The 18636-nt window shown below is 46.5% G+C and overlaps 1 long non-coding RNA gene across 2 annotated transcripts; it reads right to left on the bottom strand.

The window, feature by feature from the left end:
- Window positions 1–1161: 1161 nt before the first annotated feature.
- On the bottom strand, window positions 1162–9397 carry LOC144139285 (uncharacterized). 2 transcript variants are annotated; one of them, XR_013316131.1, is made up of 3 exons: window positions 9014–9397; window positions 8190–8292; window positions 1162–1288 (listed from the first exon to the last, which is right to left on the bottom strand). It is a non-coding gene; the product is annotated as an uncharacterized LOC144139285 (long non-coding RNA). The 2 variants fall into 2 exon arrangements; XR_013316130.1 differs by having other exon boundaries at window positions 9048–9393.
- Between the last annotated feature and the right edge of the window lie 9239 nt (window positions 9398–18636).

Raw genomic sequence — 18636 nt, forward strand, 5'->3', positions numbered from 1 at the left:
ATAATAAAGTCTTGTTCTCTCTCTCTCCGGTTTCGGCGATGCATCACCCACGAAAGGGAGAAAAGGAGGAGTGCGAGAGGGAAAGGCGAAGGTTGCGGGGCTGTGCTGCCGGCGCACACACTCCCCGCTCTTGGCCCGGCGCCCGGCCGGCAGTGAATACCGAAGCGTGCACCCTTTTCGCTTGCGCCAACCGGCAAGTGTTTCAGTTGCGCGTTGGATTTCGCCTTCCGGGACGGCTGCGCTGATTCAACCACACTCCTAGGTCTGGATATTTTAACGAAGTTAAAAGTGCTTCAACTGCGCCTGTGTTGGATTTCGCGTCCCCTTGTGATGACCGCCGCTGTGCATTTCGAAGTGCTTCAACCGGGTCGTTTGATTAAGTTTTACGCTGCAACAGTGTTCTAGGTAATAAATACTTTGTAATCCGTGCTGTTTTGCAATCGCAGTGTAGCATTCGCAAATCGTCGCGTGAACGGTTGCTACGCAAGCGTGCATCCACAGTTCACCCTGTGATCGGCCGCCGCTGTGAAAGTCAACCTTTATTATGAATGAATTCCTGGAGTTTGACAAATAGAAATTTAGCCTAATGCCTCATAAAGTTGGGCCTAAGTCACGCTGGGAATACGCGATAAGTAGAATCACTTGTAGCCCACCTTGAACATGTTGGTACTCAGATTTTCTGACGATTGCTTTCAACCTTGTCACGATGGTTGCACTTTGTGCCCTGCTGCTTCTTATGCGATCGCACAAACAACCGGGTTGCTTGTTTTGTTTTTTTCTTTATCGTATCTAGCGCTCCGCCCAGACGAAACGGCAGTTGGCACTAAAGTTTTGCCCAGGCAGAATTAGAACTGTCAAATACTCCTGCTCTGATCTTCGCCTCTGACACGCAGGACTACCTTTGCACCGGCTCCTCTTCGCGATCGTGTGTTCACGGGTCTTTTTCTTTTTTGCTTGCAAGCCCCAATGGTGCTACCACCCACATTTATTTGCGAGTTGGACTATGAAGCCTCCACTGATTACTTTGTCCACACCTGATCATGAAAAAGTGACGTAGTGAATAGTACATCTGTCTGCTGAAAACAATTTTTTAATAAAACTACAGATTTGAATATAGATTACATGTTGCAATGTATGGGCATAACAGCAGAAACGAAGTCCCAAAGCTCGAAAATTTTTTATTAAATGCTTTATAACCTCAAATATACATACAACATTTTACGTGCCCATCACGGTTTAGGCCAGGAACATCTTGGCTCAAAACTTTCCACAATTTCTCAGTCAGCACCTGCAACACCAAAAGAAACAAATAAACACTTCCTTTTACAACCACACCGCAAACGTCAAGTGAATCTAAATTCACAATTGATGGTGTATTTTGTCCCTTTATATGGCTACATTAATATGTACACAAAAGTTAGTTTAGCCTGCTTTTGAACTATTCTAACTGCTTATTCTGAATTTTTTTTCTACGTGACACCAGAGATCCTTTGCTGATGCAGTCTTGTGTCTAAAACCTGCTTTAGTCCCTTCACACCAAACGGTATTTTTGACTTTTTTGAGAATTTGTACAAGGCCAAATAATGGCTTACACTAGTAGGATTAAAGTTCTGAGCTAGACTGCTTTGATCTCTGATCTCGTTAACAACCTTTCCCAATAGCTAAGCAGGTGCTTACAGTGTATCTGACAGAACAGCTGTCACGCAATGGCCATACAGGACAACTGGGTCGGTTTATCAGTCAGGAATTATATGAGGGGGCACTAGGCTGAGCCCCGCTCATCGCACCACTGCTGCAAAAACAAAGTTGAAAAAGATTCTATTTCGGCGGTTGTAGTTGCCGAGGCCACTCTTGGGCTATGAAGCGTGACACAGTGCTAGGTTCGATACATGTTAATCCTTTGGGTATCTTACCACGCACTGAAATCTCTACACACGGGCGTTTTCGATTTTTTTCTTTTTGCCTTCACTAAAAAAAGAGAAAAGTCCTTGGGCTCAGCTGCACAATGCTTTAGGAACTGTGGCTGCTGCTCAGGCACAAGTTGGAGCCATTACTTGACTAGGCACAAATCCTCAAGAGTTGAAAACTTTTCAGCGCAAAGCGGCAAAACAGCACTTTATTAAAAACAAGAGAAGTGGGAAAGACCTTATAACAACACTCGCTAAAGAACGACCTCTTTGAATAAACAGTGTCACTTTGTAAATCGTCAATGCCTGGATAGCATATCCTTCATGCACAAGTATACTTAGTTGCTCCTTTAGACCAACAACGATGGCCAGAGGAAGTCAGGCTGCTGCCTTGCACGCCTTGTACTTGCTGCTTCGACTTAGTATTACCATAAGTTAGGAGCCATGTATCTGAAATACCCATCTGTTTGATGCTTTGAACGTGCCATGTAGGTGTTGCCGTGCAGTAATCCTCATTGGACGACGAGAACGAATGCAAATTAAATGACTCACGAGCGAAAAATGACGTTACCAAAGTTGATCAGTTCGCTACTCTGGCACCGCTTTACCATTGAGCCAATGCTGTGGACTTTTTTGTAAACAACCTGTAATTTCTCCGCGCCACGTAACATCATTGATAGTGGTTGCGGACTGAAGTAGCGTAGAAAACCGGGCTAGTTGGTGTAGATTCATCTTCGCAGCGCACAAATAACGGGACAAAAAGGAGGATAACACTGGACAACCACTGAACCAAAACCGAATTTTTATTGAAGAGACAAATATAAAGCCATCGAAGGTATAATACAAAGATAAAAACATGACACATGAACCCACTATAAGCAACTGTACAGACAAACGCTCTCAAGTACTGCTCTCTTCAAGATACGCCAATTCTGCATCTAAAAGTGCTAAAGACGAGCGCTAACACACGAGTCAGACATTTTTCGAATTTTATGTGCTTTCACTATACTTCCCTCACCTTTTGTTCATCGTGCGAGAACAGTACCGTTGTATCATGAAGGAAAAGCGTACAACCACAATCTTTGCAATAGGTGGGAAGAGGGCCAGAAGGCACTCAGTGAACTGGCCAACATCAAAGCGACCACACTTGAAAGGAATGCAATAAAACACGTTTAATCTATAAGGAACAACCTGTTTCTCATGTTTCACACCACACCTGTTTGCTCGGCCCTTATTACTAATATTCTTTTCGATGGCGGGACAGCTGCAGTTTAACTTAATTTTGGCTGAAAACACCACATTGATGTTATATCTGCTCCCCATTTCTTTCAAGCGGTGAGATACATCGTGCAGGTACAAGATTACAACTATCTTTTCCTTCACAACATCACAAGCAGGAGACAAGTTTTCTTCACCAAATCCAACCACTGAAGACAGGCCAACCCAATGACTCCGTCACCGTAGCCAGCATTTTTGGGTCCAACTAACTGTTCACCAAAGCTAGACTCAATTAGGTGAAAACAAGACTGAAAACAAAACAAGATGGCTGACCTGAGGCAGTTGACAACAATCCCAAATTTTGCAATCCTAGAACGTGCTGATGAAGAGTTCAGTAAAGGCTTCTTCAATAGCGGGCTATAGAGCCAACATACATGATTCTGCTGGAATTTTAACAGGTCCAAAAACTAGATTGTTCTTTCGTTCAGCGCCTTGGACATAAAGGTCAGCCTAAATGCGTGACGTTTGAATGCTTTTAAAATGTCTACCACTTTTCTTGTAGGGTCATAGTTTCCACAAAGTACTAGGTAATCGTCAACATACATGAAAATTTTAATTGCCAAACCCTCCAAGTCACGTTCCAATACACGGTCAACATGAGCCAAGAAAATGTCACTAACAAGGTGAGGAACTTTAGAACGTCTACAGATTCCAGATCTCTGCACAAAGACACTGCCACACCATCCTACAATACTTGATGCTAAGTAGAAACGCAGAAGCTCCAAAAAGGATTCCAAGGAAATCCCGCAACTTTGCAAAAACTTAACCTCGCCGTTGTAGACGGTGATACACTCTTTCACAGAGACCAAAACTTGTTCATGCGGAAGGGAGTAGAAAAGGTTTCCAGCGTCAATGCTGAAAGCAGAGCCCCAGCCTGGATTACTGCGCGCACAGTAACCTCATTTGTGTGCTGTGAAGATGAAGCAGCTTGCGCAGCGTGCCCTATCCTGGTCCTCTTGCATTGCAACATCTGCTATCTCAAACACGGAGCTGCACAGTGGACACCAGGTCGGCACAGAAATTTTGGCACTCGATGGAGCCCTCTGGCCGACCATGCCGCTTATGGTCGTCTCCCATCCCTGCGACCGCAGCACCTTCTGCGGCACTGACATTGATGACTGGATAAGCATCTACGAGAGTGCGAGCGCTCATAACAGATGGGACACAACCTTGGTGCTGGCCAACGTAATATTTTACCTCAAGGGCCCAGCCAGACTATTGTTGGTTTGAGACACACGAAGCAGACCTGACAAGCTGGGAAACCTGCAAATTGACATTACGTGAGCTGTTCGGAAAGCTTGTTGGCCACCAACTAGCCGCGAAGGAACTTTCTTCACATGCCAAAACCTCGATGGAGTCATCCGTCACCTATATTCAGGATGGTGTTGCTCTGTGTCACAAGATAGATGCCGACACATCAGAAACTGGTAAAGTAGGCCATGTGCAGAAAGGAATTGCTGATGGCGCTTTCAACCTGCTTGTTTATAAGGACTGCACCAGCACAGACGGCATCATTACAGAGTGCAGACCATTTAAACATTTTGAAAAGGGCCTCGCAGCCTCTGGAAAATGTTTCTTTGGTTATCAACGTAACTAGTTGATGCATTTCCTTTTGTCATTCCCCCCCACTGTAATGCCAAAAGGCGCTGTGGGTACCAAATAAAGAAAGAAAGAAACAAGTGAAAGCTCACTGTATTGCCCCACAGTTCACTCGACTGCCTAACACGGCTCCCACATCCTATTACGAGTATACCACTTTACTGGAATGTGCACTTCTTTGTTCGACGACGTAATGAAAATAGTACGCCGTGAGCTGCAGGCTACGGCTACGGCTGCCCTACTAGCCCCGACACGTGAATGAACGTCACTTGATATACAGCAAGAGCTCGCAAGCCACACCATTCCACGCATTTGCTCTGTAGCTCACCCAAAAAACGCTTTCACTGTTCCTCGTGTCTTAACTGGTCCCCACCAATATGCCCCACGCCATTTTCAGACACAAAATTTCGAAGAGTGTAGTACTCCTGAAAACAAGCCAATATGCTTCCACTGCTGTCATGGTGGGCATGTGGCCCGCTACAGCTTTCGACATTGCCACGCTAAGCCTTCACCTCACCACAAGACTAATCAATGCAGCTCAAGGAGGTAATACTGCATCTGTGACCTGGACGACAGATCTTCTATTAACCAAGGAGTCTAAGCCCAATTTACTAGACGTTACTGTTGATGGTGTTGCAGCCCAGGCTCTCACTGACACAAATGCTCATCTCTGTAATCAGCTTAACCCTCCGCTGGCATCTCCGCAAAGTTCTGACGCCACCCATGCAAACATTTGTTCGAGTTGCCAATGAGAGCACACCTTCAATTGCCGGAATGCGTACCGCCTGAATATGGATTGCCGACCACGATGGTGTTGCTCTCTTCACCATCCTTGAAAAATGCCCCCATGACATTAGCCTCGGCGTCGATTTTTTCTCGAACCGCTCTCATTGACTGTTCTGCGGGACTTCTCTCTTTTGAATTTCCTTCTGCCAAAAATGCTCAAAAGCACCGTTCTCGTTCTACAGATTATGTCCATTTGCTGTCAAATGCTGTAACATACATGCCCCTGTGATCAAGCCCACCCGTTTCTCACAGTTATTTCTCACCAGATTGTTCGACAAGCCGAGCGGAAGCTACTACAAGCACGTATCCTTGAGTGCCGCCAGAAGCTACGAGCTTTGGAGAAGCAAACCTTCTTTGCACGCCGGCAACTTGAGTATCTTATTCCTGAGGACTTCCCAGATGTGCAGCTGCACGCAAACTTCACCGCTAGCATGGGAGAAGGCCTTCATAGAACGTCGCAAGAGAGGAAACTGCAAGCACTCTGGCCGGACGTGCCACAATGCACCCAAGAGGTCATCAACCTATCTCCGTACACACCGGACGAAAAGAGGCTAAGGTTTTGTCCCGTGGTGTGAATTTTAACACGGAAGCACCCCCAGAGCCAGGAAAGGTGATTTGTGCAGTCGAACGCGCGGTCGGCCAGCTTCCCTCTGAAGTACGGCAAGAAGCGCGCACCCGTGCTATTGGTGTGCTCTCTGGTTTGCGAAGACATTGTGCAAGACTGCATTTATCGGTAGCGGAGAGGCAAGCCATCAGGAGCCTGCGGAATAACAGCAGTATCGCAATCCTTCCTGCTGACAAAGGCAATGCCACGGTCTTGCTAGATAGCAGTGACTACCACACGAAGATGTTGGCCCTACTCGAAGACCAGCAGACATACGCTCCTCTAGCCCGTGACCCAACTAGCAGGTTACAGTCCAAGCTTCAAGAACTGCTAACCAGGCTTTTCAAGCTAGTCCCTCCGCACCACAAGGGCCCCTACTACAGGTTACTGTGCATGAACGGTTCAGCCCCGGCAATCTACGGTCTGCCTAAAATCACAATCCTGGCGTTCCTCTTCGGCCTATCGTCGACTTATTGAGGTCACCGCTCTACCGACTATCAGGCTACCTTCACCAAGTGTTGAGCCCTCTAGCCGGTAAGACGCCCACGCACGTCGGAAACTCGTCCTCTTTTGTTTCGAAGCTGAAGGACGTAACTCTAACTGAAGACAACGTCATGGTTTCGTTCGACGTCAAGTCTCTTTTCACTAGTGTCCCAGTGGATCTGGCAGTAGCCACGTGCGAAGAAGCACTAAACGCGGACATTAGTCTTCCCGATCGCACTCCCTTTCACGTCCCCGAGCTCTGTGAGTTGCTTATGTTTTGTCTGAGCAACACCTATTTTTCTTACGGGGGAAGCCCCTATCAGCAGACCCATGGCACGGCAATGGGTGCATCAATATCAGTTACTACGGCCAATCTAGTTATGGAGGCTTTAGAGGGGAAGGTAGTGGCAACCTTCACACCGGCACCGAGGTTTTTTTGCCGCTATGTCGACGATTGTTTTTGTATTTTAAACAAGCAAGATGTCCCATGTCTTCTGGGCAGCCTCAACGCCCAGAATGTGCATATACAGTTCACCGTGGAGTTCGAGCAAGGCAACATGCTTCCCTTTTTTGGATGTTCTTGTTCGCCGCGATGCGGGCGCTCACTCCTTCTCAGTGTACAGGAAGCGCACACACACGGGTCGTTACTCCAGTTTTGAATCTTGCCACCCTCTCGGCCACAAGACATCCGTTGTGTCGTCCTTGATAAAGCGCGCCGTACGCATCTGCCGAGATGACAGTGCACTGAAGCGTGAATTAGGAACGATTCGCCGCGAACTAATCGCCAATGGCTACCCTAAGCGACTTATTTGCCAAACCAAGAATAAGATACTACAGCCAAGAATGGTCAACAACAGGACATTACGAGCACGTGCAGCCATCCCCTACATCCCTGGAATAAGCGAAGCATTGTCGCGCGTCTTTTCAAAATACGACATGCGCATTGCCCATGTACCGACCAGCGAGCTCCGCGACGACTGAAAGAGCACCAACGTGATGTAAGAAATCATAATCACATGACGAATGCCATTGCGGAGCACGCGCACAAACATTCCCACAAGATTGACTGGGAGAACACCGCAATTTTAGCTAAGGAAAACAACACATCATCTCGGCGTCTGCTAGAGTCACTTTTTATCCCATCAACGCCAGCCACAATGAACCGGACGGATGGGACTTTGCCTCCCGTCTACGCATGCTCTCTACGTCATGTGCTGCCTATATAATTGACGACGATGGCTTGTCTTACGTAGTGAACAAGGAACCCGTACGTGGTTCTGAAACGTCAATATATTTTTATTGTTGGTCAGTGTTCGCTTTTCTTTTGCAAGTTATTATATGGTCTTCCCTATAACAGATGCGCTGCTTCTGTGAAACGTCACTCTGCCACACATCATCATTATAGAGAACCAAACCTGCCTTCCCTTTCAGTTTTTCAACTTCAGTTTCACACGTCAAGTCCTTCCCAAGGGAATTTCGCTTGCAATGCTGTGCCCTTTCTGCCATGAATGCTAGCACCCCTGCAGATTTACCTCCTGCAGTGCAGGCGTCCTATCAAGCACCATCAATCAAGGCAGTGGCTGCTTCAGACCTCCCACCGGATCATACCGCCAATCTCCTTCGTCTTCTGGATTCCTGCAAGGACATCTTCGACTTAGTCAACCATCCACCAACCCAAACTTCTGCAGTCACCCATCATATCAACACCAACGATGCTTCACTAGTGTACAGGTGGCCCTATTGCGTATCACTTGCTGAACGACTCGTCATCCAAAAGTTAAAAAAAAAATGCTCAGTAAGGATACAGTCAAACCATCTTCCAGTCTGTGGGTGTCTCCAGTCGTGTTGGTCAGAGAAAAAGATGGGACGTAGCGCTTCTAGATGGATTATGCAAACTTAACTATTATGAAGGAAGGCATTATACAGTGGGATTTCATTGATACAATTCTGCATAATACGTTTTTCTTTTCATTCCAAGCCAAAATCCCTTAGAAATAATGCATTTTCGTGCATTTTATAAGATCACATTTTTGCCAGAAATTGGATAATACGACCACGAAATTGAACCTTGACCATTTTTAGAAACCTTACATTTATGCTCCGGTATACTAGCTCAAACCCCATGTCAACAACACATGACCTGCATGGCTGCGCCGGTTCTGCGACAAGAACACTGCTGCCGCGCGTGGGCGCACTGCAGTCACGGGGTGACGAAACGTGGAAGAAGCCGTACGATGCGTTCATTCCTGCTAGTATGCTACGACTGTGTTCTCTACTGTGCGGCTCAATCCTGCGAACGCGGCGAAGTAATCGCATTTTGCCGACATGTGCTTGAAGGGCGTAGTAATATATTTACCGTTCTTGCTGTAAACGCTTGTATACATACGAACCCGCTGATAGACGACGCCAAAGCGCGTCGGTGAGGACGCTTCCTTGACATTCAGCGAGGACATTCAGTGGCCATAGAACAACTTTTCGGGATGCAGCTTCGTATGCAGGGTTTTTAAATGCGCGATGGATGTTCGTTCTGCAGTACACAGTGACAGTAGTGTTGAAATGTTCCCCACTGGCTCTGCCAAAGTGGGGTAGCTGGTGTTAGACCATATTGAAATATAGGAGGAATTAGCATGACTAATCAGGCTTTGATTGCACGAAGTTACCTCCCTTCACAAGTTGCCAGCCACATCTTGTCTATGTATGATGTACAGTGAAATCTCGTTGATACGTTTTTCAGGGGAACCGGGAAATAAAAAGCATTATGTGAAAATCGTATTATCCAAAGAGTTTGTTAAAAAAAAAGGAGAAAAATCTGCATTCTCCGTCAGCAACTCAATTTTATTGAGCAACAGTGGAGTAGCTGGTAAATTTGTGCTGCACTTTCTTTTCGAAGTCTGGGAGAAAATTCTCCGGAAATGTAAAAATAAAAAAAAAAGCTGCTGGTATTTTTCACTTGCACGGATGCTGTTCTGTACAACGTTACTAGATTATTTTCAGTTGTAAAACTGGGCGGCGCTGCCCGGAACCGCCACCGATCCTTCTCTCTGTGGCGCTGCAGTCGCAACCGGCTCGGCAGCCGGGGCGCTCGCAGGCGGTTTCGCTTAGAGTTCCTGTATATGCTCCCTACGGGAGCAGAGTTGCGCCTTTGATTTCCATTCGCCGCTCACGACCCTATTCGCTGATCGCCGTCACGTGCACATAAAGCATCCACGCACCGCAGAGAAGCCGGCGATGCGGCTGCAACGCCGCTGCTGCCCTCTGCTGTCGGCGTCTTTCGTACATTTTGCGCAGCTGCCATGCCGCATTCGTAGTTCGTAGCGCGAGAGCGACAAGCCGCAACACGCTAGTACATGAAGAGTATCTTTTTTGCACAACTTCAGTACGCGGTCAAGCCGACAGACCTGAAGGCCTAGAATTTGTTTTGGTCTTCCATTTTCGCTGTTGTCGGTTATTAGCAGCTGACTGTTCCTTTTGTTCGAATGCTTATATGAGAAGCTGACGCCTAGCTCTATTTTGCACAGCCATATTCGGATATGCGTTATAAGAAAACTGCACTCAAGAGGAGGAGGAGGAGTAAGGGGAGGAGGGGAAAACTTTGTTTAACAATTAAATCGATCTGGTTAGTGGGCCGGGTCCTCAGTCCAGGACAAGAGAGTAAAAGTAATTTTCTTAAAATCATAGAACGCCATCCCGAGTAGAATAGGATTTGTTCTTCGCGCCTGGAAGGGTTGAAACACGCCGTGTGGCAAGAGAGAGACCTGCAATTTTTGAATACCCTTATACACTGCATGGTTCGCCCCTCCCCAGGCTAACCAGATCGATTTAATTGTTAAACAAAGTTTTCCCTTCCTCCCCTTACTCCTCCTCCTCCTCTTGAGTGCAGTTTTCCTATAACGCATATCCGAATATCGGATGGCTATGCAAAATGTTCCGAAATATCCCTCCAGGTCTTAACAAACATATATGTGTTACTATAAATTTAACGAAGACGTGACTCGTTTTGCTCAATAAACCTCCATACTGGTTAGATGCCTGGTCACATCACTTTACGTTGTCAAGGCATGAAAGTTTGCCGACATGCACTATAGACTGCAAAAACTGTAGGTTGAGTTCCAAATAACCCAGTGTGTATATACGCGCGTGCTGATTCTATACCAGGCATCTAACCAGTATGGAGGTTTATTGAGCAAAACGAGTCACGTCTTCGTTAAATTTATAGTAACACATATCATTTCGGAACATTTTGCACAGCCATATCTTCCCGATATTAGGATATGCGTTATAGGAAAACACCCCTAATAATAAAACAAAGCGCGCGTTACAAAAAAAAAAAAAAAAGCAGCGACGTCGGGGCGCGCTCACGCTCCCCTCGCGCCATAGAGATAATATACTGCCTCGCGCGGTGCGCACGACTCCTTCAAGCCCGACGGTTGGCTTTCCCACGCTGCTTTGGATGCTCGGCGGTCAAGATGGCGGACCTATGCGCAACTCTGCTCCCGTAGGGAGCATATACAGGAACTCTAGTTTCGCTCTCCCTTCGCGTTCCTAGTTCAGCGCTCGGCGCGTACGTTTCTTGTGCGTGCGCGGGCGCTTGGGTGGGCGCACACATCTGGTAATTATTACATTCTCGGAAGCAAATAGCTACAATGAACAGCAGACACATTGACATTTTTTTCGCCCCTTGTGTGGTTCTTCGGGGTCCTTTTTTTGCCGAAGAGCAGTACTCGCAGTAGCCGGCGCATTCAGTGCCGCGGTCTCCGGCGGTTCTTGTTCGCGCGGTCTTTCTCAGTAGTGTTGAATGCGCGATGCCGTTCGAGTGGCACGTTTAGTGATTTGCCAGCGACTGTATTCCATTGATGTGGGCCTCTGCATGTGAGGCTGATGCAGACAATGCCGACCTGCTTTATTCCCGGGTGTACCAGTGGCTACAGCAGCAACAATTAAGAGCAACATGGACAGACACTTCTTCTCGGCTTCCAAAGATGCGACGCTTCGCTCGCTATGGATTAAGGCCATCCCGCGTGCGGGTAAGGAAAAGGATACCATGTTGGGCTAGTTGGTGGTCAGATACAAAGGAAGGAACAGCGCACATTTTAACGAAGAAGCATTGTGGTGTGTAACTCTGTCCGTCCTTCGTTAAAATGTGCGCTGTTCAAATTCTTTTGTAGCGGATAAGAAGCTTTCGACAAAGTCCAAAGTGTGCGACTGCCATTTTCACGAACAGGACATCGACAAATGGTTCGTACATGCAATGACGTTCTCTCTGAGGAATTCTCTGCGCGCGTCATCAAATCGTATTTGGTGACGTGCATTTCTATTCCAGATTCCTTCAGCGAGAATGTGCCTTGAGTGTGCAGGTTAAGTCGGCGCACAACGCGCTAAGCTACTGCAAGCACGCTGGCAATTAAAGTTGTAGAGTTCGATTTAAATGAAAAAAAAAAACCTGGCAAATACATGTATCTGTTTATTACTTTTTTTCTGGCAACATGCTTTGGTATTTTGTAGCCATATTCACCGTAAGCAAAAAATATGAGTTGATTTCTAAATAAAAATGCTTGCATGTTTCTATTAATTACTTTGTTTCTCTTAACGAGCCATAATCACCTTAAGCAAAAACGATGTGCAGTTGATTGTAAATAAAAAAAAGGCAAAGGCTGCTGCACCCCGGGGATCCTTTCCCCCGGGGTGCTCCAGCCTCGCCCGATCGGGGCTGGCTGGAGCGCCCCACGGAAGTGACGTCACCTGTTTTTTGTTATTATTTCTTGGATTTGGTCGTCGTTGTTGATCGCCGAAACTAGTACCAGAGCCGTGCAAAGCGGTCGTGCCGGCACTCGCGTTTAGGTCGGCTGTGCTTTTCATTGTTTACGATGAAAAGCACGCACTTTTTGTACGCGCCGTAAGCGCAGGCTGATAACTCTCCTCCTTGGTACATCGCCTGTCGTTCGGTGTTGTATTATCTACGGCGCAACTGCGGGCAAGGCAAAACCACTCCGAGTGGAGGATTCAGAGGATTGTGTTGCACGTTTAAATTCGCCGGCTTTTGTAACCGCACTTCTTTCTTTCTTTTTATTTTGGAAGGTGTGTGTGCGCCCCATATCACGCCATCAGGTTTGATCTGCTGTCCTCAAACGTGGGCACTGGCTGAAGACTCTGCTGGCAAAGGTCTAAATAGTGTTGCACGAAGGCTGCTTGCGCTCCCATTTAGATCATAGAATCTGTGGCTTTTGTGGGGAGAAGAATAGGCCGAAGGAATACCTTTGAAGGCCCTCATTTGACAAGAGTTCTCTTGGGTCTAGATTATTGGTGCCCAGTGCACTTGATCTTCCACTCTGGTGCACTGTAGTACGCGCCGCTGAACACCAGCGTTTTTGTCCGTATAGTTTTGGCGCAGCAGCCTGAAATGTTTTGAAACCTCACCATACTTTCTGTGCATAAAAAGACCAGCAGGTGCCTTATTTTGGGGAGTGAAATCAGCACAGCTGGGACAAAAGAGGCCTGAATTATATTAGATGTGACAAAAAGATCTTTGGAGTAAACGCGTGTTAATATGCCTCTTTTCGTCGTGCCTACAACTCTGTATATTTGGTCATGTTGTACCAACTTTTCCGAGCTTCCAAAGTTACAAGGTACACTGCAGTGCTACAAGTACTGATCACAATTAAAGCGTCAAAAAATTTGGCTTCTGGCACAAGCACAACTTCGCCACCCTTGTTAGTGATGGCCTGGAAAGAATCACGCCGAAGCAGGAAGCACCGACCAATCCAGGAGATACACTGTACTTCATTTCACCAACTTCACACACCGTTGTAAAAATTGTGCTGGTAACTAATAAACAGCGAGAGCACAGCGCTGTATCACACGCTGGTAAGGGCAGCAAATGTAGCGCCAATATAGTCTCCCACATAAACTGTGCCCACAGCTACTGTGAACATCAAATTGATAAAAGCGTTGTTGCACATAATTTGTATACAAACGTCATGTAAGTAGAGCGCATGTTGCTTCTGGTCATAGCTGCAGCTGTCCAACAGCCTACCACTGCAAGTGATGAAGAACCGGATGTGACGTTTGTTGTCCAAAAAGAAAGAAGCATACAGGCCTTCGTTTTCTGACAAGCAGACTGGATACTCATCACGCTGAAGTTCCCCAGCAGTCAGAGATGTGTGTGCGCATCCGTTTACGCGTATACGTGCTGCCACGTGCACCTGCAGCTGGCAGCACGTGGCAGCAAGGTTCCATTCTGCCAAGGTGCCGGTTTAGCGCCGTGGTGAGAGGATTTGGCTGCTGCTCTGGCGAAATGAGTTCAAGTACACCAGTCCATACAGCGGTGGCCCCGCCGACGCCACGTATACGTACGGTCAGTTTTCGCGTTTGATGTTACACCTTCGTCTTTAAAACTGGCGAAACTTACACTAAGTGACGCAAGGCGAGCTGGAGGCTTTCTTTTTAGATCCTCCTGAAGCACCGAATGACACACCACCACGTATTGCGAAATTTGTTTATTTACGTGTTCCGTCGTCGCTTCTCACTGTGGCAGTAGTAGTCATCGTCATATAAGGTCCCTAAAATTATCGTCATATCCATCTTCCGCATGCATGACTGGCTGACCCGGATTGCTTTGTCCGCAGGCTTTCCCATTCCTCCTAAAGTGAAATGCGTCGGCACGCGGTAGAACAGGCTTCGCGAGCTGGGCGTCTGCGAGGTGTCTTGTGCTCATCCTTGTGGCGCAGACGTACGTGACTGTTTTCCTGGTATTTTTCCGAGCTCCACGGGCAAGCCAGGTTGATGCCGCACGCTCATCGCAAAACGCGTGCACACGTGCGCGGTAAACGGTGGGAGTAACTATGACATGATGTTTTCTGATGACGCCGCATACATTACGGCCAGCAACGTATGGCGGCTGGTCGTAATTATTATTCATTTTATAATGGCCACAATACCAGTATTGTCGTAAAAAAGAACTGCAGCTAAATTATAAATCCTAATTGCTGTATGCTAGTGACATGTTGCAAGAAAATCGGAAATGTAATAGTTATATCCCTTCGCTCACCAGCTGTACAAGTTGTACCTGCCCCATGAACCTTCAAATGATGATTAGTCTCATGGCCAACACATGAGCCATACATGTTCAACTGTTCCCAAAAGGACTAAGCAAACACACAACCTCCAAGAAAACACATCCGGCATTGGGAAGAAACATTTAAAATTGGCTCACTTTATTTGACCAACAACCAGTACATTTTGCTTTTATAGCCCACAAAAGACCATCGCCAGCACTGCATTATGGCTGAAGAACTTTTCTGCAGTTGGCTTTGGCAACAAGCAGAATGCACCATTATGAACTGGAAACACATATGACAAGCCACAGCTTTTACCAGCCCATTGGTTGCACTGGGTGTCAAGAGATAAAAAGGAATAACCAGCAAAAATGCTTTAATGTATTTAATGTATGCACAATGATCAAACATTAATTCAGAGTGTAGAAAAACATCCCTTCCAGCATGTTCGGCTGATCAACCCATTTGTGACAGCCTTATCGAAGTGAAGGCAAGAACGAGTCCGTGGCAAGATTTCGATGTGGGCTTTAAGAACTGTAGGCTGTCTGCAGTCATAATTACTATTGTGTGCCAAACACCCTAGTACACTGAGTGCAGTGAACTTCAGCAATGAAAGTAGTCATAAGAAATTTTTATCGTATGGTGACCGTTGCGAATCCTAGTAAACCGTTACAAGCACCTGGCATGCTGGCAAGAGAGAGGTAGAGATAGTAAAAGATTTTTTAAAGGAGAAGAGGCCAGCCTGAGAAACTGAACTTGGGCCTGCTACTTAAATCCCACTGGGGCAAGGAAGGTACTGAATACTGAGAGTATGAGAAATGACAGTGAAATCAACCAATGAACTTTGTACACTTAAAGCATGTATGGGGCGCAGAAACAGACTAATCACTGCATAATTCGCATAACTTATTTACCGACCATAAAAAAAAGTTCCGCAGTTTCTGAAATTTCACCACATAGACCCAAGAGTCCTGACAGGACAAGCAGCGATTTGACAGCTCGATCTTGCTTCTTCGTGTCAGCCCACGTGCCAAAAATCTTTCGTTCAGACAGAGGGTAAGCATTCAAGCGTAGTAAGGCTGCTTCAAGGTCTTTTCACCCACTAGTATACCTTGGTCAAAAACTATGCAAATGATCAATTGTCTCTGTACAGCCTTACACAGAAGGCAGTCTGGGCTGTCCTCGCGTCCGATTGTGTGCAGATACTTTCAGGTCAATGCTACTTTAAGCCGCAGCCTGTGTAACAAGGTTTCATTGACTTCTGTGAAGTTGAGGGGCATGAGCGAGCCAGAACCTTTGCTCGGGATCAGTCCTGGGGAGCTGTTCCTGTCAATTCTGTGGGTCAGACCAATGCAAGGCAGCAGCTTGTGCACGGGCTCTGTGGAGTATTGCATTGCTATCTTGTCTTATGATGTGTGTAGCCAAAACAGTGTGTATCCTTTAGCCGGCACAAGGCAGCATTTCCTTCACAGAAAATAAGTTCTATCATTGTAATAACACTAGCTAGTTTCTAATAATTTTTTCAAACAAAGAGCACGACTACAAAGTGTAACAAAGGGAAGGGACAGCAACGACTTCCAGCTAGTGCCTTGTTTGAAACGTATGACCCATATAAATACCATGCGCTTTATAACATCAACATAGCAAAAACAGCACGACGCCATGCTGCAACTTTTCTGCTACGACCCCCATGAGCACTGCCAGCTTTCATGTCCGCAACCTCGTTAAACTCGGTTTCCCCTTGAGAACATGATTTTAGTGCTAAAGATGACAGACACACTTTACTGGTGCTTGCATCTATCAATCAAACACCAGCAAACGTCAGTTAATTTGAAATGATACGGGGTAAACTTGGAAGCTGGCACAACTAGGTGGGATGGGAGTGGCAACAAAAATCTGTGCACAATACAGCCCTGTTGTGGCATTTTTCAGAACGGCGACAGTTGTCACACCGCCCTTGTTAACCTATATTCGAATCTCCTGATACTATGGAGAGACTTGTTGCATTGGTGGCACACTGGAATTACCACTGTGTTGAACCATGGAGCCTGCCAGTTGCCATTCGAGTATGCGAGTCTGCCGATGGAAATTTTTTCTGGCGACTGTTGCACTGCCCTGCAGTGCTTCATGAATTATTTCCTGCTGGCACAGCCATTCCATTCCACGCAGACAAACAAAATGCGCACAGGCCGCATGCAACAGGCATGTGTTTGTGTTGTTGTGTGGGAAGCAGGTTTGCCAACGGGTACCAGTCGGCTGCGCAGTAGCACCCAATGTATGCTTAGATGCAGATATACCTAGTGGGTCCACCTTGGTTCAGTCCGTGGAGGCAAAAGCAACGCTTTCTCATGTTTCTCTGATGGTGCTTTTCAATGGCCTCAACTTTGCATTGCATTAAACAACGAGACAGAGAAATATTTTATGGATTTGCGAGCAGAAGGATGTTAGGGCTTCCACCCCGTGAGAGCCGTTCTTAGTCCAAATGCACTGAAACCCACAAGCGCCGTCAAAGTCGCCCACCCCGGACTTTCACTACCGCCTTCACCATCGCTACAGTTACATCTGGATTTTTTGAATTATTAGTAACGATTAATTATTAACAGTGACTCTACATGGCTAGTCAGTGAGTGGAAGTGGTTTGGTTTGTTGGGTAAAAATCAGAACAGACTGCTTTCACTATATGTTGTGAAGTGGGCGTGACAGTGACCCTGGCTCTGCAAAGTGGTTTTGCCGGTTGGGTAAAAATCAAGCATGACTGCGTTGAGGGGCAGACGAAGAGTGTGGAGCACGTCAGACATACTTTTAGCCTGTGTGATCAGTGTACGTGCTTTGTGCCATTGAGAAATTTAGCAGGTATATCCCGTGTATTGTTTTTTACAAGTTTGTCCGACATAAGCGTTAAATCGTCAATTCCTTTTAAAAGCAACACGAAGCCAGCAGGTGAGAAAGAAAAAGGTATGCTAGTAATACTAAAGGAAATTCAGGCTATTAGCAATGGTTCAGAACGACATGCAAACAATCTTTGCTAGCATGCACAGTAGCTGACGAAATACTGCAGGGTAACAGTAGCACATGCACACGTGATTACGAAGAGGGCTATGGCATGTACAGGTAAGTGTGTAAGGTTGATTTAGTGCTAATATGCTGCGTGCACACGTAAATAAAAATACCCTGCAAAAAAGATGAACAAGGCGTCTGAGGTTAGAGCAAATAGAAACAACTGCGCAGAGTCACCTAGATGGTATGCTTAGAATGTAGATATAACAGTTCAACACAGCACGTAGCATCTGTTATTGCTGAAGCCACTGACGCATCACCTAGCCTGTCATAAATGGGCACGATCACGTACGTTTGGCGACATCGTAAATTTTGGGGCACACGAACACAGCACACACGGAAAATGCCACAGTAACTCACGACAGATATCCGGCGCATTTTTTGGCCACGCTTGTAACGACAGAGATCACGGCAAGTTGAAGCGCACGAACGAGAACTCGCTGTCACTGCGACGCACCATTGCTAGCTGATGGGGCTCTAGATTATTCACGTATACACTCCTGCAGCGATACGAATCTGGACACTTGCAAGTCGAGTACGGAGCAGTATCAAAGTATTTGCCTCGCGTTGTGATACCGACACAACACCGTGTATAACAATGAGTGTGATGATAGCATCGATGACTGCGGCGCCAGCAGCTTCACACAAACAAACCTCTGGAAAACTATGACGCACCACACACATCGGTCACGTTTTGAAGGCAACACGGTGCTTCGTACTTTACTGCACATTTTGGGGCAACATTTGGTTTTGATACGTACGTATTTGATATGAAAACATTCCGCAAGCGCTGACCAGCACTTCGCGTTGCTGCCACGAATAGTCATCGGACTTTGAAGACTGTGAATTACTGCAGAAGATACAAGCGCGG

This window comes from Haemaphysalis longicornis, unplaced genomic scaffold (assembly GCF_048455015.1).
Source record: "Haemaphysalis longicornis isolate Haplotype H1 unplaced genomic scaffold, Haemaphysalis longicornis Haplotype H1 scaffold_5, whole genome shotgun sequence".
Classification (NCBI taxonomy): Eukaryota; Metazoa; Arthropoda; class Arachnida; order Ixodida; family Ixodidae; genus Haemaphysalis; species Haemaphysalis longicornis.